We start from the raw sequence: 23,037 nt of genomic DNA on the forward strand, positions 1-23,037 counted from the left end.
TTTGATTCCAATATAGTTTATTGATTTCAGTTTAATTTTATTAAATATGATTTAATTAAATTAAATTAATAATTCTTTTTTTAATTAATTAAATTGGATTTAATTAATTATTATTTTAATTAAAATTGTTTTGATTAAAATAAAAGAAAAAAAAAGAAAATGGGAGGTTTTCCGACTTGGTGGGAAGTGGGGAAGTGGTGACTTCCCCTTCACTCCTCCTTCCCTATAAAAGGGACGTTCTCCCATTTTTTTTCGATCGCCCGAACGTTGCTTGATAGAGTTTCCGAAACTCTAACGAGAAAATCTCTCTTTCGATTTCTCAATTTCCCTTTCAATTATAAGACGGTTCTCACAAACCAAGTTCTTAATATCCACAGGATAGCGATGAAGACTTTGTGGTGGCATTGGTATCTACATTGAAAATGTATCTTCAAAGGTATGTATCACTAACTTCCTTTTATTCATGCTTAAGTTTTTTCTTTGTTGTAATTCTAAAACAAGATCGAAGCACAAGCGTTCACGCACTTCCGCTGCAGGATCTGATCCCTTCAATAATAAATTTAACTAAAGTGCAAACCAATCAAACCACAAAAATCAATTTACTTGTGTCAATTTGGTTGTACACCCCTACTCATTGCACTTTATTTTCTCTCTCTCCATCAAATTTAAACATAAAATACCCAAAAAAAAAATTAAATTAAATTAAGCTAAATGATAGAAGAAAATATTTTTTGTTTATTTTAATTGCAAATTAAATTATAAAATGTGTAAGAATCTTCAAACCCACGAAGAGAGGATTACGTTTTTTATTTTAATTTATAAGGATGCTTAGTATTTTAAAATTGCAAATTTACTTTGTTTTAAAATGTCATTTTTTCCTTCGTAGACAAAAAATAACATTAAATAAGTATATATTCTTTTATAAAAACAATCTCAAGATTGAACAAATCTTTATCAATAAATATTAAAATATAATTTTTATTATTTTTTCTTTTTTGTGTTCCTTACGATCTAAGAATAGAAAAACTAAGTAAAAGATTTAATTCATGCAGTAATTTTTAAAAAATATTGTAATTTTAGTTCAATATCTTTAATATTTATTCCATTATAATCTATATATTATTTCAAAATTTTGGCATATGTTTTTACAATATTAAACTAAGACCGATTAAAGTATAAAAAAATTAGTAAATAACTAAACGAAACCAAATAATATTAATTTAAATTTAAACAAATATGGTCTAAACTATAATAATGTATGCATTTAAATTTAAACGGTAATTGAATAATATTAAAATTATTTAGCTATATTTATTAGGGCAACTTGAGATATGGCAAAAAAAGTTAGGAAAATAAGTAAAATAGCAACAAGATTTGAGTTTTTCAAATATAGCAGTTTTCTGGCAAAAAAACGGAAGCCCACTATGTAAATTCCAAATATACCCTACAGCCCAAAAAACCATAAACACAGGCCTGTTGGTGGAAGCCCAAAAGAACCCTAGGTTTCTATTTACCTATGATATCTTACTGATTTCTAATTGACTACACATTCATCTCCTTCCTCTTTCCTTCGATTTCTCCTTCACAGTAAGTTACCCCTTTCTTTCTCATTTTCCATGCATGTCATTTCGTGGTAACTTCCCTTTCAACCATTTTCAACCTGTTTGAAATTCTATTTCCCTCTGATGTCCACTGATATATACTTGATATACTTTTAATTTACCACTAATATACAACTAATATAGAATTGAAATAACTATGATATATACTGATATAACTTATTATATGATTCTATGATTTACCATGTATTGATTTACCACTGATATAACACTAATATATTTATGATATATACTTCATATGTATCTGATTTACCACTGGTATAACTCTAATATAATCATGATATCTACTGATATAACTTCTTATATGATTATATTATTTACTATTGTTTGATTTACCACTGATATAACCTTGATATATGTCTAATATATATTTGAAATACATCTAATATATAGTTGATTTACTTTTGATATAACTTATTATGTGATTATATGATTTACCATTGATTGATCCACTAATATAATTTCTGATATAGTACTGATATAATATTGATATATGATTTATCATTGATTTACCACTTATATATATTTGATACGTACTTGATATACTTCTAATTTATCAATGATATACTACTGATATAACTATGATATATGTATATTGATATATAAACTTCTGATATGATTATATGATGTTCTACAAAAAAAGTTGTCTTTGAGATCAAAGTTTTGGTTCAAAATACACAACTGATGTGATTACATGTTGTTGGTATATATAACGTGTGACTCCATGCTCAAATTGTTGGTATATACAACTGATATACCACTTATATAACTTTTTATATGATTATATGATTTACCATTTATTGATTTATCACTGATATAGTCATGATATATGTCAGATATAACACTGATGTACCTATAATATATTTTATATATAGTATATCAATATGATATACTCATCTGATATGCTTCCTATTATAATATAATGGAGAACATAAACACTTCACTAATTTAAAATATAAAGAATAACGAGATGAACAAAAAACATATTAAATACGGTAAGAAATTTTTGGAATTCTAAAAAATTGAACCCTAAATTGAGAAGAAGAATCCCAATGATGAACAAAAAACCTATTAAATATGGTATATGTCTGATATACGTCTGCTATACTATTGATATGATATTCTAATATACCTGATGTGAGTTTCTATGTAATATATGTCCAATATACTATTGATATGATATTCTAGTCTACCTGGATATGTATGTGATATATTACTGATATCAGTGTTTGATATATTTGCAATATAAATGAATGATATATATTTGATATATTAATGATATGTGTCTAATATACTTGCAATATGTATGTCTAATACACATCTGATTTAGTACTGAGTGCAGAGCTAACCTATTATACTAGGCTATTAATACTAGGTTAGAGTATAGTAGGCTATTTTTATATAATTTATATATAGATTTAACGAATTATATAGTTATTATAGAATATATTGTTTATATAGTATATTTTATACTATACTATTTCTTTTTATAATATTTGTAATTAATCTTTATAACTAAATTAAGATAATTATATATTTTTTTTCTATATATTATTATATTATATATAAATATTTTATATAATATTTATTAATTTTCTCTATTATTTATTATTATCAATATCTTAGTCTTATTATTATTATATAATTTTAGATATATTATTTTTATGTGAATTATGTGAAATATATTAAATTTTTACTATGAGTATCTAATGTACATCTGATATGCTGCTCATTTATCTTTTATCTACTTTGTTGATATGCCTATGACATATTTGATATATTATATTTTACTTTAATATGATAATTAAATATGGCATCCTAGGGTTAAAGTACAACAATACTCTAAATTAGAAACAATTAATAACATCTTGAAAATGCTTTCACCAATTAGCAAATAACATAGAATAAATAGCAGTGATAAAATATATCAATTAATATAAGCAGCCGATATACCTTGTATTGAGTATATCAATTATAGATATACCTAATATAAAATATATCATTGTGATTTACCTCACTGATATACTTCATTCAATATATCAACAATTAATATCACTAATGTAGAAGAAGTGAATATTTCAACACTGAATAATATTGATATGAGTATATGAGTTAACTGATAGCAAAATTCATGTTGATAATGTTAAAGAAGAAAAAGTAATTATAACTTTGGACAAAGGAAATACAACCGATTACATTACAAAACTGGCGAGTACTGCTATGTACAAAACACACAACTACTGAACCAAAGGAAGCAATAGAATCTTAAAGATGATTAACAATCTTCATCTCAATCAGAATACAGAACATTTTAACTATAATATTTCTAGAAAACAACCTCCAACATCCCCCATAGAATGTTAGAGATGATAACTGCCTTCATCTCAATTAAAATAGTCAACATTTCACCATTACCAATCTTTCCAGCCAAAGCCTTGAATGCGCTTATGGTGTCTTTATCAATGAACAACGAAGTGATTTAGGGGATTTGCATGGGATGATGAATCATCAAGTCTTCCCCTTCCAAACAGACACGACTTTTCGGATACTCATTAGCAATTCCTCTATTAAATCTCTATCAATTCCTTTGTTAGATCTCTATCAATTTCATCACATAAAAAATCTGGTAAAAAACTCCAACAGAAATTGGTTCAAATTCGAACATGCAGAAAATCGAAGAAGAAGAAGTAAACAAACCCTAAAACTGAAGCTAAAATCGAATGAATCTAAAGCTAAAATTGAATGACTTTGAAGCTAAAATCAGATAAAGAAGAAGAATAATTACCTGAAGACCTAAAGGAGATTAACGAATGAAAAAGGAGACCAATGAAGAATTGATAAAGTTGTGAAAGAAAATCTGCGAACAAAAAAAAAATAACAAAAGAAGCATGAAGGAATTTGCGCGTGAGATATGGGAGGGCAATTTAGAAATACTAAAAAATTCAAAATCAAAAATCTCAAAAATCTGCTATATTTGAAAATGTAAAAAACAGGTGCTATATTGTTAAATATATAAAACTTGTAGGCTACCCAATTCAATTCCCCTATTTATTATTTATTTTTTTCTAACCAATATAAAAGTACATTCAAATTTTGATATATTTAATCTCGATAATTTAAAATTTAAGAATTGTTTTTGTTAAACTATGTACTTAAAATTAGCCATAATTTTAGTCATCCCATCAACTAATTGTCTAATAGAGCATCCTATTTATTTGCATTTCAAAATAAATAAAACTCTATTGAAAACTCTATATTATTAGAGTTTCAAAAATTAATAATAATAGGTTGAAAATATAACATAAAAAACAGACATGCACTAGACCATAAATGAAATTAAAAAATAAATTTGTTATTACAAAAAATATTTTATATAAACACACTTACAAATTACTAATATATAACTTTTTTTAGAAAAGAAAAATTTAGAACCTTTTTTAAAGGTTAAATTGTAGTTGTTATAGGTACTTTAACATTCCACCAAAATAAATTATTATTTTTAAATAAAAATAACGTGCAACGCACGTGGCACGAGTTGTTACTAAAAGAGGTATGTGTATAAAAATGTTAAAGTACCTGTTGATGCAGAAATTTGGCCTCTTGGGATTCCGCCAAATTCGCAACAATCTTCTATAATAAAATGGATCGACGAGACCTACAAAACATAATAGCATTAAAGACCGGTGTGGCTCTTGCCACACAGGCTCCAATGCTTAAGTCAAAATCGAAGTAGTTGAGTATAAAGTGTAGAGTGTTGTGAGCATACCTTCCGGGTTTGGCTTACTTCCCTATTTATAGGAGTTGAATCCTGATCCCTCTAGGGACTGTGGAATTCGAATCCTGATTCATCTAGAAAATCTGGTTATCTGAATCTGGGGAGAATCTTGGGGCAATCATGATATCTTCTCCTTTTGAATATAGGATATCTTCTCCTGAATCATAAGACCATCAAGATATCTTCCCTTTCCAATTCTTTAAATAAAAGGAAATTTGAATTGTAGAAAATTAGGATTTTCTCATCCATAACAATAGTCCCCACTCTCAAAGTTGAAGATTGTCAGACTTCTGCTTTGAGAGTATTTTGTCATTTATGAGTTTACTATTTTTGTGGAATAGCTCTCGTTTTGGTCGTTATTGGTTGTTGTCTTTATGGGATGACTTTCCTAGCCCCCATTCTTTTTTTGTTGTAGTTGGTTGCAATCAAGTCTCTTGGGCAGTGCTATACGGTTAGTTTTAACCGTTAGATTTTGGCCTTTGGATCTAAATTTCAGTTGGGCTAGCTATACCACCCTTAAGTTTCTACTTGTTTGGGTTTTGCCCATGGTTTTATACTCTAGGCTTTACTCTTAGGTTTCCAACCTATTTGACTTTTGCCAATGGTTTTATACTCTGAGTCCAGTTGATATCCTTCTGTCGTTGTCGGTTGTCGTTTCATGAGCTGGTCTTTCTAGCTCCAACTATTTCTACATAGTTGGCTGCAATCAAGTCTAATGAGCTCTGCTATACGGTTAGTTTTAACCATTAAATTTTAGCCTTGGGATCTAACTTTTAGCTGGGCGAGTGGTACCACCCTTGGGTTTCTAACCTGTTTAGCTTTTGCCCATGGTTTTATACCCCAGGGTTTACTCTTAGATTTCTAACCTAATTGGCTTTCGCCAATGGTTTTATAGCTTGAATTTAGTCGGAACCCTTGGGTTTCTAACCTATTTTGGCTTTTGCCAAATGGTTTTATACCCTGGGTTTCCTTTATAGGTTTGGCTTGCCTGCTTTTCGTTTCAACCTTACTAGGCCTGTACGCATGCCTTTGTCAATACCTTTGGGATTCCCGATTTCACTGACTGGCGTCTAGCTTATCAGCCTGCTTCTAGGTTTGTCCCAGTTCGAGTTCATTGACCATTGTTACTCACCTGGCTCTTACTTGAGGAGGTTTTGTTTAAGGTATCAAATGATCTCGAGTACTTCAAGCCTTGTCGCTTTCTCTTATGTCGTTTTCCTCTATCTGCTCGTGTCGACTAAGTGACTTCTCCTTGTCGAGCATAATTTCTAGAGACCAGGTCAGCTTTCTAGGTAGCTCATGCTGCTACGTGTTGCTGACTTTTATTGTCATGCAGTTATCAAATCTGGTCGATGGAATAGACCTGGTTGGCGGAATAGACCAGGTCGACAGAATAGGCCTAGTCAGCAGAATAGGTCTGGTCGACAGAATAAGCCTGGTCGGTGGAAGACACCTAGTCGACAGTATAGACCTGGTCAGTAGAAGACATCTAATCAGTAGAGACCTGGTCATGCCCTAGACTTGGTCATTCCTTGGATCCGGTCATGCCCGAAGTCTGGTCATGACCAGTTATGTAGTTCGTCTGTCAGGTATTTGTAGTAGCTTTGTCCTTCCGTGGACCTCGGATGGGCGTAGGTTGCCTTTTGTTGTTCGAGTTTTTCAAAAGGAGGGTTGTGTTCTTTATACTTTCCATTGACTTTTCACAGCAGTCAGTTTTTCTTTTGGATGCCTTAGAACTTCATCAAGTTGCTTTCTCCATTCTGGGATTTGTTGATCATTTCTCTCAAATCCTATTTTAGAATCTGTGAATTTACCTCATCCAGGATTTGTCTTGGAACTTGTCGATTTGCTTGCTAGGTCCTTCCCCAAAACTTGTAGACTTGTTTTGCCCTATACCTCATCGGGTTTGAGCAGTTCTTTTTCTTCTTATGGGTTGACTTATCTTATCCAGGATCTGTCCTGAAATTTCTTGATTTGTTCGTTCTCTGTCCTGCTCCAGAACTTGTTGATTTGCTTTTTTCCTCGTCTATCTCAGAAAATGGGAGTCCTCAGAATCCATGTCGATTTGTTTATCCCTAGATCTCCTCGGATCCGAGCAATTCTCGGTTAATTCGTTGCTCTTCGGATGTTAAAGGGATCGATTCTAAATGTTCAGCAAGTTTTTTCTTATCTCAGGTGGGTGATTCCATGTGATGATCAGGGCTCGGGTCAGCCTTTTCATCGCGGTCGATTGTGTCATTATCTGTCGACGGTATCATGGCGTGATTTGTTTCCATCCTTCTGGTGGTTAAGTGGTCACCTACTGGAGATGTTGAACTACTAGCATGATATGGTTTCACTTCACTATCAAGACCTTGTCATCCATCCTCGTTGATCTGATTAGGGTTTTAGGCATGTTGCTTTCCCTGTCTTGAAACTCGTGGGCTTACCTCCTTCGGAATTTCATCGCGTAAGACCCGTCCTTGATTCATCCCTATTCTCGGATGGCAATCATAGTCGGAACACCGTTGCTCAGCTAAGAAACACGGACACTTATTTTTGGGCGAAGTATCTGTGTCCGACACGGATACGCCCGGACACGTGCCGGACACGTGTCAGACACGCCAAAATGCGTGTCTGATTTTTTTTTTTTTTAAATCAAACACGGCTGGGATACGGCTGGGACACGACCTTGGAGGTTTTCTGGGCCCAAATAAAAAGGCCCAATGCCCATGAGTAATTTTTAAAAAAAAACAAATAAAGGATAAAAACCTAATACCCACCCACCACCACCCCTCCCCCACGAAGCCGACGCCGCTGCACGCGTTCTTTGCCGCCGACGCTAACGCTGCCGCCGCTCGCCCTTATTGCCGCCACCGACGCCCTTGCCTCTGTTTTTTTTTTTTCCTTAGGTAAACTCCTCCGTCTCTGTTTCCTGCCTCTGTTTTTCATTTTTCTTAGGTAAACTCTAATAAAAACAATCCTCTTTTACATCCCTTCTTTGTTTTGTCACTATATTGGTCTTTTGGAACTTTGTTTTTTAACTTTTGTTGAAAGATGTAATTGACTTCATGTTTATGCATTTCATTGTATTTAGCATTTTTTGTGTTAAATTTACATATATCCTAAAAAATATTAAAAAAAATAAACGTATCCCCAACGTGTCCGTGTCCTAATTTTTTAGGAATTGACGTATCGCCGTATCCTATCCGTATCCGTGTCCGTGCTTTTTATATATTCTAGTGTTTCTCGCATTTGACAACCAGCAGATTTTTCACTGGTGGTTAGTTGATCAACATCTGTAGGTCGATACCGAGTTGGGCTCTTGCTTGGAGGTAGAGATAATTTAGCCACACTCTATGTCCTTGTTGTGTCCAAGTTGGGCTTGAACACTTGTTCCTAAACGAGAGGTGGGCCTCGTGTATAGCGGAAATCGATTTCTGGAGTACTATAAATAGTTCCAGGGTTCAGATCCACTTTTTATGCTTTCTGAAAGTTTGGATTCTGACCTGAGCATCTCGAAACTTACTCTAGGTCAGCCTCTTCCTTCTAGCTTTATTTGTGCTTTCCTTTCTAGATAATGTCGAGTTCTTCAAGTTCATCTAGTAGTAGTTCCTTTGGTAGAGTAGGTCGGAGTCGAAGCCCTTCCCCAAAGAGGGTCGACTCTGAAGAAGAATTCGCAAGTAGGTTAGACTCAGAATTGGAAGAAGAAATGACAACTTGAGGTTTTCTGAAGATGATGGGGATGATAGTGATAGCTCCACCTTGGGCCAAGGGTTAGAGTTCCCCTTCCAAATGTCAGAGAACTACCTCGACTCTCTTCGTAAAAGATATAGTATTCCTGACAACATTATCCTTAGGCTTTCTAAGGAAGGGGAACGTGCTGACGACCCATCGGAGGGGTGCGTCACACTTAACCTAAAGATGTTCGAGTACGGCTTCCATCTGCCTGTTCATCCTTTAGTGCAAGAGTTCTTAATCCAATTGGACTTGCTCCCACCCATGTGGCCCCCAAATCAATGGAAAATGAAACTAGATGTAACGATTGAATGAAGAAAGAAAGAAAGATGAAGAACTAAGGAAAGCAAATAAGATATAATCTGTTTAGAGCCTAAGCTCTTATATCAAATGATAAAGGAACTATCTCAATTATGCATGAGAACTCCCTTATTCAAGGTGAACCCCCACAACAATAACAAGATGATGGACCATCCCCAAGAAAGCTAAACAGATTTATGCTTGGTAAGATGATCAAAGATCAAGAAGAAAAGGGAACTTGTTCCTATCTTCAAGATTTCAAACTCTCCACAACCTAATTGATCAAACTAGATTGAAAGTTCTAAACATGCATTCTAAACACAAGAATACAAATAAAGCTTAAAGCTTGAGAGAGACTAAACTCAATATGAAATTTCATTCATCCAATGTTGTTTTTTAAAAGCAAAAGTACATCCCTATTTGTAGTAATTGAAAAAACACAATGAAAACACACAAGCCTTGGATGAAAAGACAAAACCCTTGTAAAATAGATAATAAATTAAATATGTGGATGAATCTGGATTTTTAGATTCATAAAGTTTCTTGGAGGACAAGATGTCTTTTCAACATCTTGAAGTTTTACAAGGATAAATTCAAGGGTGGCAAGGAGGTCGACACTTTAATAACCGACAAGCTGCTTCTTGCGTCTAGATTGTTGGATTATAATCCTCTTCTCTTTCCTCCAGAAGCTCGGAGATCGAACTCGGAGCTATGTAATACGGTGTCGAACCTCCGTTAGGTTCATTTTCTTGATTTGTTTGTTCATGCGTTTGTTGAATTTATAGCCATGGTTTGCAGATTTGCCCAAGATGTGAAACACAAGCATCGTCGCGCTAGGCAGTCATCTAAGTCCAGGCCAAGATCGAGCCTCATCCTAGTCGATCCTCCAGCCGAAGTCGAGGTGGTGGAGAGATGCGTCGAAAGCAGCCCTCCGAGGGAGATGAGGTAGCCTGAGATTTCTCAATCTCAGGAAATTCTTGACATCGCTCCCCTCTAGAAGTTTAAAAGAAGGTCGCCTCCTAAGAAGTCGAAGAAGAAGAAGAGGAAAACCCTTTCTTCAAAAGAGGCCGAGACCGAAGTGAGGAGCAGCCGCTTTGTTGGGGTCATGGACGATCCCGAAGCTAGAATAGGTGCAACATCTGATATTGAAATGAGGTTCAAGGTTGAACCTTCTGGTGTTGGGGTGAAGGACAAGGTGATGCAAATGTCCAGCTCCTACTTTGACCACTGCTGCAAGAGCGCATCAAAGTTTGTGAGCGCTCCTAGATCAGCCATCCAGAGGATTTTGGACTACTCTGCCAAGGTAAGACCTCTTTTGAGTTCTAATTTTTCCATACTTTGACGTTTTTGTTAATTGATTTAGCTAACTTCTTCTTCATTTGTCTACAGACGCACGCTACTATCTGTCACGCGGTAGTAATGATGAAGGCCGAGCTGGATGGTCGTAACCTCCTTACCGTGAAGAGTGTGAGGTCTCCTCACCTACACTAGAAACTAATGCAACCTTTGAGGGAGTTGAAAGAAGCCAGGGCTGAAATTGAAGCCTAGAAGTCGACCTCAGAGGCCGACAAAGCCGAACTAAAGAGTGCCCAGAAGAAGATTGAGCACCAGATTGAGGCTTTAAGAGGCGCCCATGCTATCGCGAAGGGCCTAGAAAATGAGAAGTTTGAGCTTATGAAGCGCAATGACCAACTCATTCCACCAGACTGAGCTGGAGAAGCTGAAAACGGAGGTGGGGCACGATAAGTCTAAACTTAGTAACAGGGTGTTCCTAAAGGAGGCTTTCTGACTCCACCTAGACTTCGACGGTTTTTCCAAACACTTTAACGATGCTGGCTTCAAATTCCTAATGAAGGAATCAAGGAGGTGGCTCTAGAGTTCGACCTTGAACCCATCAAGCGCTGATACGCAGAGAAATAGGCATCAGGTCCAAACAAAACTCCTAGCCCCTAGAGCTTGGTAGATTAGTATATGAGGGACCTGGACTCGAGGCCGAGGATAAGGGGGAAGACGACGAGGAGAGCCTGTCCAAGGATGGTGATGCGGTTGGCACCACTCGAGAAGACAATAGGGTGGAGCCTCCTGCTTCTAGAGTTGCTTCTTCCTAGGAAGTCGGGGCAGCGGACTTTCAAGAGCTTAACTTGCTAGCTTTGCAAGATGAGCTCGGGTCGCACCTCGGGAGCAGTTAATTGGCCCCCAACCCTTTGCTTTGAACTACTTTCTCTCTTTTTCGAATTTCCTTGTAATTTTTGTGGGTCTTAAGGCATAGACACCTCAGCCCTGTCTTCAAGACTTTTAATAGAATCGATGTTTTTGTCTGTCTTTGCATCTTGAACCTCGCACCTCTGCCTTTGGTTTGGACAGTTTTAATTTTCACTTAAGTTGCATTACTCTTGGACATCGCGTCTGTTTAATAATATACATGTGGCCCCTATTCGATTTGAGGTCTAACTAATTAAACATACGAAACATGAGATCGAATCAATTTGAACACTTTTATTGCTTTCTAATCCGTGAATATTTATACAAGTCCACATGTTGCGAACTATTTCCCAATTCATGGATAATAGCGTTTTAAGTGCTTTGTATTCCATGGATGTGGGAGGAAGTTCCCTTCCCAGTTGGCCAACATATATGTGCCTGCGCGCACGATGCCCTTAACTTCGAATGGCCCCTCCCAGGTTTGTTCTAGTGTATCAACATGCTTCTGAAGCTTCAGTAGGATCAGATGTCCGACTTAAAAACTCCTAGGTTGAACTCGGGCATTGTAGTGCTTTGCCATTCGATTTTGATATTCTGGCAGCCATAGCTGTGATTTTTTCCCGCTTATCATCCAAAAGATCCAGGTTGAGGAGTAGTTTTTCCTTATTCCTTACTGGTTCATAATAATCAACCCTTTCTAATGGCATTTCGATCTCGACAGGCACCACGACCTCGGACCCAAAAGCAAGGGAGAATAGGGTTTCGCCAGTTGATTCACGTTGGGTAGTTTGATACAACCAGAGGACTTCGGGGAGCTCTTCGGCCCATCGGCCTTTTCTAGCATCCAACCCCAACTTCAAGCCATGCTTGATAATTTTATTAATAGCTTCGACTTGTCCATTTGCCTTAGAGTGGGGTGGGGACGAGTTGAGATGGCTGATTCCGAGCTTATAGCAGATGTCCTTGAACTTTGTGTTATCAAATTGTTTGTTGTTGTCTATCACAATTGCGTCTGAGAAGAACTAAGGAGAAACCCATATCGGTGCGGAGCTCCATCTCAGAGTATGAACCGAGCTGATTTTTGCGCCATTTTCTTTGCCTCTTTTGGGTCTTGTGGAATGTTGACCATCAGATATTCTATAATCGGATCCATCCACGACGGAGGTTGGGAGTCGATCTTCATCATGTCTGGCTCTAGAATTGAAGGAGTGTCAAGTATTTCAATAAGGACCGTCTTGACCATATCAGTTTCGTATGCAGATGCTAATTTAGCTGAAGCATCTGCGTTTGAATTCTCGGATCTCGGAATCTGGTTAACCTCATAGGTTTTAAACTAGGCGAGGTACGACTTGACGTTACTCAGGTACTTCTCCATTCGAGAATCTCTCGCCTGGTAATCTTCCTTAACTTGATTCACAATCAGCTGAGAGTTGCAGTATAATTGGATATGGTTGGCTCCAAGTCCTTTGGCCATCCAAATGCCATCCATCAAGGCTTCGTACTGAAAGGATCAGATCCTGCAACGGAAATGCGTGAACGCGTGTTCTTCGACCTTGTTTTAGAATTATAACGAAGAAAAGACATAAGCATGAATAAAAGGAAGTTAGTGAAACATACCTTTGAAGACACTTCTTCAATGTAGAAACTAACGCCACCAAAAGACCTTCCTCGCTATCCTCTTGATGTCAAGAACTCGGTTCGTGGGAACCGTTATAATTGAGACGGAGATCGAGAGATTGAGAGAGAGATTTCTCGTTTGGAATTTCGAAAACTCAACAACCATGGACCGTAGGAATGAAAAGAAGAGGAGAACCTCCCTTTTTATAAGGGAAGAAGAGTGGTGGGAAAGACAACTTCCCCACTCACCACTTTCCATGGTGGGGAGTGGGAGGTTTTCCTCCCATTTCTTCCCCTTTTTTTTCTTTTCTTTTTTCTTTTTTTATTTTAACTAAGACAATTTTAATTAAAATAATAATTAATTAAATCTAATTTCATTATTTACAAAAAAAATTATTAATTTAATTAAATTAAATCTACTTTAATTTAACCAAATTAATATATCACATAAATTTAATTAAATCATATTTAATTAAATTAAACATAAATTAATCAACTATATTAGAATCAAATTCTAATATTGATCTCTCATAATTTTGAATCCAATTCAAAATTAACTTTATATTATAATGTATCAACATACATTATATTAATTGCATCTCATACAATTAACCTTAATTCCCTTTAACTAATTTGAACCATTCAAATTCTTTTCAAGACTAACTGTTCTTAACTATCCTTTAAGAGCTAGCAAGGGGACGTAATAGACCTACAAATTCGGAAGCTCCAACGATACAAGATTAATTGATTAAACTCATTAATCATATTAATCAAAATTAGTTAACTGTCGGTCACTCCACTAAAGACTCATAGTTGCACTCTTCTCACTATAGAATATTTTGCGTCCATGGATTTTGACAAGTAATGGTAAGTCAATCATTCACGAGTGTTCGTAACACAGTTGGGTCAAATTACCGTTTTAGCCCTGTGTTATATCTTGTACCTTAAGTACCACTGATCCTCTAATGAACAATCCGGTTATGGTCCAACAAATAACCAGAAGTCCCTCTCGTGCCAGTAAGAGGGTGGGACCCCTTGTTCAAGTCCCGAAGTCAGCACTTAAGAGAACACTCGTCTACTTACCCTAAAGTCGGGAAAAAATGAATTTCATTTTGTGTAGTTATGTTCTTAGCTTCCCACTTGGTCTCGTCCCCAAAATGGTAGGATTATTGAGTCGGCAACTCGAGCTACTCCCACCTATACAAATCAAAGGACGAGCCCTGACAAGCAGGAGTCCATAACTCACTCAATATTGAGATCAAGTTACCTGGTCATCCTATTGAAATATTAATCTATTAGCTAACCGTGTTACAGCTAAAGTTTAATTATTTCGCAGTCCGGTCTTATACACACTCATTGTATGGATACCCCCACTCGCATGTCTCCACACGAACAACCTGGATCAAGTCATTTGTAACTATTACAAGGTGGGCCGTATCCATAGTGTTACCAGGATAAGGTACTCAACCTTATCCATATACTATAGACCCTTTTGGTTTATTGGAACATTATCCACATGTATATCGAATATATATAATATATATACACATTGTATATCAAATATATACGCTGTAGATCTGTTATATACTATTCCAGTTACGTGACATAACCTCGGATGTTAGCTTATTGGATTTGGGTTAATGCAATTCTAAGAGCAACATCAATAACAACTTTATTGAATGAATATTTATTTTATGTTTACAAATCACGAGTTTAGGGCATAAAACTCAACACGTACTCGGCCTCGTTATTTGATGTACGAAAGTTGAAGTGGAGGGCATACTCAAAGCGCATGCTGTCAGGTGCGCGTAGGAGCACACCAGCGCCACATCCTTTGTCATTGGAGAACCTATCAACGTGCATGGTCCACGACAGGTCAGACTCTGTGGTTGGAGTCAGTTGGGGTGTGAGTTCGGCTGTGAAGTCTGTCACTACTTGTCCCTTCATAGCTGTTCGAGGTTCGAACTGGATATTATACTCACTTAACTCCACTACTCATTTCATCAATCGACAAGACGTTTCTTGCTTATGAAAGATTTTCTTCAATGTAAATTCGTGAGTACGGTCACGGTATGAGTTTGGAAGTAGAGCCTGAGTCGCCACGCATCTATGACTAGAGTGAGAGCCAGTTTTTCCATTTGGGGATATCTGGTCTCGGCTTCGGTCATAGCCTTACTCGTGTGATAAACCGAACTTTGGCCCACCCTTTCCAGCTTGATTAAAGCCGAACTGACCGCTTTGTCCAATACTGCCAAATATAGTTGCAACTTGTCTCCTGGCAAGGGTTTTGCCAACAACGGGGCCGAGCAGAGGTAAGGCTAAGTTGTTCAAAAGTCTCCTCGCACTCGACTGTCCATTCAAATAATCCTTTCTTCCACAACACTTTGAAGAAGGGAAGGAATTTATCGGTAGATCGAGAGACAAACCTATTGAGAGCTGCAATCCTTCCGTTCAAGCATTGCAGTTGCTTAAGGTTCTTTGGTGCTTGCATCTAGAGCACGACTTTAATATTCTAAGGGTTGGTTTCGATTCCTCGATTATTTACCATGAAGCCGAGAAATTTCTTAGAGGAAACTCCAAAATGCACTTGGCATGGTTGAGCTTCATCTGGTATTTGTGAAGTACTTCAAATTTCTCAGTCAGGTTGACAAGGTGCAACCTGGTCTACTTGCTCTTGACCAGCATATCGTCCACATACACCTATATATTACGCCCGATCTGGTTGGCGAACATTTTTTCACCATCCTTTGGTAGGTCGCACCTACATTTTTTAGGCCAAATGGCATGACCTTGTAACAATACAGGCCTTGATCGGTTATGAAGGAAGTGTCGGCTTTATCGGACTCGTACATCTTTATTTGATTGTATCTAGAGTAGGCATCCATAAAAGTGAGCAGCTCGTGCCCGACCGTTGTGTCTACGAGCTGGTCTATTCTTGGAAGTAGAACACAATATTTGAGGCACGCCTTGCTTAAATTTGTGAAATCTACACACATTCTCCACTTTTCATAGATATTTTATCTAGGACTACGTTAGAGAGCCACTGGGGATACAAAATTCAGTTTTGTATTCGGCTTTCAAAAGCTTATCAACTTGCTCAACTATTACATCACCCCTCTACTTATTTACAGGTCTTCTTTTCTGTTTGACAGGTCGGAATGATGGATCAATGTTGAGGCGATGAACCATTATTTTTGGGTTGATGCCGGGCATGTCCTCATGGGACCATGCGAATACGTCCGAGTTGGACCTGAGGAAGGACACGAGCTCTTCTCTGTTAGTGGCCCCCAGCTTGGTGCCTATGCTAACTTGCTTCTCTGGACTAAGCAAAGGGTCACGCTCGAGCTCTTCCACTACTGCAGTACAATCTAGATGGTGCGTGGTGGAGGTATCCTCCTCACTACTAAGGGTGCAAGCTGCTGACCCTTTGAGTGTTACAGCATAACACTCCCTTGAAGTCTTCTGTTCTCCTCGAACTATGCCGACCCCGTTGGGAGTTGGGTGTACTTCATAACTTGGTGGATGGTAGATGGAATGGTCTGAAGTGTATGGATGATAGGTCGCCCGAAAATGGTATTGTAGGCCGATCTACTGTCTACTACTACGAATTTAGCCATCCTGGTGACTTGAGTATCCTCTTGGTCGATTGTAATGGGGAGATCGATGATGGAACTCTTAGACATGCACAGTGAAAGCGAAGGATCATAATACACTTAATGAAGCAATTTAACTAAAATAAGCATGCTTGAAAATATGATGAAAAAGGTCAAGAGAAAGAGATTAACTTTATACCTTTGAAGACCTCCACTATAACTTCTTCTCCTAACTCAATAGGACCACCAATGACAAATCCGTGCTATCCTTGGGTTGATGAACACGGTTGTGGGACTAAATTTTGAGTGAAAACAAAGGGAAAACACTAATGGCTAGGAGAAGACAATAGAAATTTGAGTGGAAAAATTCTGCACTTATGTAAGGAAGCATTAGCCTTATCCAAGTGATCTTCATCACCTATATAAAGATCAAATGCATGCAAGGACAAGCCTTACATGCCTTCCACTTCAAACTCTACTAGCATGTAAAAGATAGGTGTCATTGCCTTCAAGAAACACTTCAAAAACCACTAGTTAGTGGGAAAATCCAACTTTGAAGTTGGATTTTTCCACTAACTTGATTTTTTAAATAAAACTTTGATAAAACTAATTTTTATAAAAACAAAAATTGAAATATCAATTTTCTATTAAAACAAAAACCAAGTCAAATCAATATCTCATATTAATTGGTCTTTGACACCTAAGCTTGATTAATCACATTAATCAAATTACAACTCTTTTTCATGCTTTGAACTTATTTAAAACTAATTTAAATAAGTCACACTCTCCATAATAATTAAATGTCAATTAGATTATATATTATATCTCATATAAAATACAATATTCCCTTAAAAACCGAATTTGAACACTTCAAATTCTTGCTTCACCTAGTTCATCAATTTTATCCTTTATGAGCTAGCATGGAGACCCGTTGGACCTACAGATCATGGGCTCCAACGATTTGAGACTAACCGGTCAAACTCTTTAACTTAGTTAATTAACATTCGTTAACTAACTGGACTGTCCACTATAGTCTGTAGATGCACTCCTCTCACTGTAGATATATTTGTGTCCATTCGATATAACCGTCATCGGTAAGTTGATCCTTCACAGGCTGTTCGTAACCTCAGCTAGGTAAAAAAAAACCGTTTTACCTCTGAGTTACATCTTTTCTCCTTAAGTACCACTATCCCTCTAATGAACAATTGATTTAGGATCAAATCACTAAATCCAATTCCTCTCGGGCCAGTGAGAGGATGAGGCCCCTTGTTCAAGACCCGGGATCAGCTCTTAAGGGAACAACCTCTCTACTATCCCTAAATCGGGTAGGAGTGAATTCCGTCTAGCTAATTCTATGTCCCCAGCTATCTACCCAGTCTTATCCCTGAAATGGGAGGCATATTGAGCAGCACTGATGAGCTTACTCTCACCTATGCAGATCAAGGGAGAATCCTGAATAAATAGGAGTTCATAGATGGCTCAGGATTTAGATCAAGTTATTTAGGTCATCGATAAACGAAATTAATCAGTGTTATCCGTAAACGGTGTTAATACGTAACAGTGATTATTTCAGGGTCAGTCTTACACAATTTCATTGTGTAGAACACCCCCGCTCACATGTTTCTACACGAACGAATCAGGATCACTTCGTTTATGACACCTTACAACATTTGTAACAATCATAAAGCGGGTCGTATTCAATAATGTCTCCAGGAAAAGGTACCCAACTTGATCCATGTACTATAGACTGTTTAGGCTATTTACTTGAACTTGATCCAGTTTATGTCTCCACATAAAGTCCAAGTACTCATTATAATAGCCAAAGGTTCGTAGTTTATTGGATTTATTAAAAAAACAAATTCACTTTCATTTAACAACACTTGTCTGAATAACCTCACATTAATGTTCACTGTTTACAAACTACGAGTTTTATGACAAAGTACCCAACAATCGATACATCCTTCTAGGGTGACCGTTTCTCCTACAAATCCAACCAAGGGTGTTGGACTCTTTTTTAGTTGTGCCTTGGTCCATCCTAGGGCAACGTAGATGGCGAGGGACAGAATATTGGCGGATGCCCCTCCATCTATGAGCACTCTTCTGACCTGGACATGGTCGATCAAAGGCGAAATCACCAGGACATCGTTGTGGGCTGAGTGGACCCCTTCAAGGTTGGAGTCGGAGAATGAAATGGAGCAAGTCGGCTTCTGCACTTAAGTGGTACAGACATCCTACCTAGCTTCTCTAGCCAGCTCCTTCCTTTTGTTTTCGGATTCGCCCCCACTTGGGCCTCCGAAAATGGTGTTTATGATTGCAGGTCGATCATCTCTCGAGGTGGTGTCCTTGAACGCCTCCTCTCACCTTCTTTTCTGTCGAGCCCGATCTCGGGTTGCCAAAAGATTTTTTGAAGTAGCCACCTTGAATAAGATCTTTAATTTGGCGTTTTAGCTGTTGGGTATGTTGCCCTAAACTCGTAGTTTGTATTTATGTAAAAACAAATGTATATTCAATAATGTTTTATTCAATCAATTTGTTGTTAAATTTATAGCATTGCATTGTCCAAAATCCAATAAACTAAATACCCAAGGTTATTATCATGTAACCAGGACAGTATATATATTGGGTATATATTTGATATATTGGGTATATAATTGATATACCCCTGACATACGAGGTATATATTTGATATACCCCTGATATACAAGTGGATAATGTCCCGTGAATAACCTAAAAGGTCTATATTATATGTACAACACTATGGATACGGCCCACTCTGTAAATGTTACAGACGACTCGATGCAGGTCGTTCGTGTGGAGACATGCGAGTGGGGGTATCCTGTACAATGAGTTTGTATAAGATCGAACTGCGAAATAGCGAATCTTTAGATGTAACGCCGTTGACTAACAGATTGTTATTTCATAGGATGACCAGACAACTCATTCTCAATCCTGAGTGAGTTATGGACTCCTGCCCGTAAGGGCTCGTCCTTTGATCTGTATGGGTAAGAGTGGCCCGAGTTACCGACTCAATTCCTACCATTTTGGGGACGAGACTGAGTGGGGAGCTGGGAACATAACATCACAAGATGGAATTCACTCCTCTCCGACTTTAGAGGAGTAGATGAATGTTCTCTTAATTACTGACTCCGGAACTTGAACAAGGGGCCCCACCCTCTCACTGGCCCGAAAGGGACTTCCGGTTATTGCTCGGACCATAACCGGGTTGTTCATTAGAGGAGCAGTGGTATTTAAGGAGTAAGATGTAACTTAGGGGTAAAACGGTAATTTGAACCAGCTTGAGTTACGAACACTCGTGAAGGATTGAATTGTCATTAATGGTTGTATATCCGTGGACATGAAAATATTCTACAATGAGAAGAGTGCAGCTGCGGGTCTTTAGTGGAGTGACCCGTAGTTAACGAATGTTGATTAACTCGGTCAATGAGTTTGACTAGTTAATCTCATATCGTTGGAGCTTCTGATCTGTAGGTCCATTAGGTCCCCCCGCTTCTTACTCGAAAAATGAAGAAAGACTTGTCGGAAATCGCCGGTTGGGTTGGTCTGCTAGCTCATAACGGGTAAAACGAGGATCAGATTTTTTGGAAAATTTTGAAATTTTCAAATTACTTAAGGGATTATATGTATATTGATACATTATAATATATAGTTAATTCTAAATTATAGAACTATATATTATGAGAGATATTATTTGAATGAGATTCAAATAAAATTAATATGAATAAGATTTATATTAAAACTATAGGTTAAAAATAATGTGCATAAGATGTACATTACAACTATAGGTTATATGAGAGAACTGTTTTAGAATATGATTCTAATTTTGTAATAAATAATTAAGTGTTAATTATTTATTTGATTTATATATATATGTTAATTAATTGTTAATTGGATTAATAATTAATTATTATTTATTAATTAATATTATTAATTAATAAATTATATATATATATATATATATTAATATATAATTATTATATATTAATTATTAATTAATAATATTAATTAATTAATAATTAATATTTAACTCCCCTGCATTTTAGTAGGGGAGTGGGGAGTTATGACGTGGGATAACTCCCTACGTCATAAGTTGGTTTTGTGTTTGCAGAAGAGTTCTGCTGTGTACACAACATAACAGAAGAAACTCTCAAGGAAGTTTACTCTCTCAATCAAGGTTTTCTCTCAATTTTCCCTCTCGTTCAAAAAAAAAAAAACGCTCCCACAAGCGTGTTCTCGAGACCCAAGAGGATAGCTCGGAAGATTTGGTGGTGGTGTTCAGGTGGAAATTAACCTGAAGAATAGTTCTTCAAAGGTAAAAACATTTTTCCCCTGTATTTCACATCTTTGCATGTTTGTTTTTGTTTTCTCAAAAAAATCATGAACGATGATCCGCGTCTGCTCCGGGATTCACATCCCTTCATTCAACCTCATTTCTCGCCCAATTCTCGCCTATAAACAACCCAACATTATCATTTTTAACCATTTTTCAATCGGGAAAAATCGATTTCGCCCGTGAATTCATTGCAAGTCAACCTCATCTCTCGCAGAATTCTCGCTCATCAACAGCCCTACATTATCATTTTTACAAACTTTCGGCTGGGAAAAATTCGTTTTCACCCGTGAATTTAAGCTGCCAATGAGAGGTAGTTGGGTACATTTACTTCCATTGACATGTCTGAAAAAGCTGTTTTGGGTCATTTAAAACAATTTTTTAGGGGTGGGTTATTTGAGCATTTTCATTATCTAAAATGTAGTATAATTGACGGATATTGACTATCAATATTTCTCCTTTTATTGACCCTTTTAAACCATCAACAAAACAAGAACTATTGACGGCTATTAAACGTCAACAGTGCGTATTTTCATTAATGATTAAAACACGTCTATATTGCATGTTTTATTGACGTTTTTTAGCCGTCAATAAAACTGGCAATATTGACGGCTAAAGACCGTCAACTATATGAAAAACACGAGGACCATGGAAAGTTACGTAATTGATGTAAACAAAAGTCTAAAAGTTGACACTCTATTATGCCAACTTTAATATATCTGTAAGTTGACGTTTCATAGCTGTCAATATATGTATTTTTTTTAATAATTTATTTTAAAATCCAAATTAAAATTTTAAGTTGACGTTTTTTTCAAAAAAATGTCAACTAAACAAAAAAAGGTCAGCGTTATCGAAGGTCAAATTTGTAGTAGTGAATGTTTACTGAATGTTGAACAGTGGAATGTGGTCCAACCGTCGATAAAGCTCCGGTTATCGAAAATAATGAATTTATTTGGTCATTCAACCGTCGATAAAGCTCCAGTTACTGGAAATAATGAATTTAATTGTATCGACTATGGCTGAGATACATATTATTCTAAGCATAGCTGGGTGGATAAACACCCATTAATACCTTACTCTGCAATAAATGAACTAAAAAAATGTTAGATATATGTCGGTAAATTCTATTTCACATTTTCACTTCCTAGGCCCATTTGAAAAGAGAAAAACATATATCATAGCTTAGTTTTAAATTTTTGATCTATTTACTACACCTAGCTATGTGACATATAACTTAACTAGTCAAAATACCAGTGGTAAAAGATTAGTATTCCCACCTTTGATTTGAATTGTAATATTCTTCAAAAACAATTTTTTTTAATTCGCCATTTATGGATAGTATTTGGACCAAACAATTGATATTTGATATGTATTAAATTTATCTACTTAGTTATGCTCGTAATTGATAAAAAAAACGAAAAAGTAAAATAAAGTTTCCTGTATTTTTATTTAAGTAACAATTTAGTTCAAACTTTAGTTTGTAACGATTTAGTTCTTATACTTTCACTAAATAACAATTTAGTAAATGAACTTTAACTTGTAACCATTTAATCCCTATAGCTTAAAATCTATAACAATTTAATCCCTTATCATAAAAAATTTTATTAACATTAACTGTCAAATTTTATCATATAACAATTTAATCTTCCTAGTTAGAAACATATTTTGTCCCTCCTTAGTTTATCAATCTATATATAGAAGAAATTTAACAAAAAAAATTTCACGAAAATGACTAAATCGTTACCATATTTAAATTATATAGACTAAATTACTACATATTAAAGTTCAAAGACTAAATTGTTATTGACGTGAGACTAAATGGTTATGAAGTAAGTTCATGAACTCATTGTTATTTTAGCCCAAGTA

The 23,037-nt window shown here is 36.2% G+C and overlaps 1 protein-coding gene across 1 annotated transcript in view; it reads right to left on the reverse strand.

The window, feature by feature from the left end:
• LOC148210329 (uncharacterized) overlaps positions 1-23,037 on the reverse strand; it is a 165,358-nt gene that overhangs the window by 79,905 nt on the left and 62,416 nt on the right.

The sequence above is a fragment of the Momordica charantia genome (genome assembly GCF_013281855.1).
Source record: "Momordica charantia cultivar OHB3-1 chromosome 7 unlocalized genomic scaffold, Mcharantia_2.0 BLBB01000007.1, whole genome shotgun sequence".
NCBI classification, from domain to species: domain Eukaryota; kingdom Viridiplantae; phylum Streptophyta; class Magnoliopsida; order Cucurbitales; family Cucurbitaceae; genus Momordica; species Momordica charantia.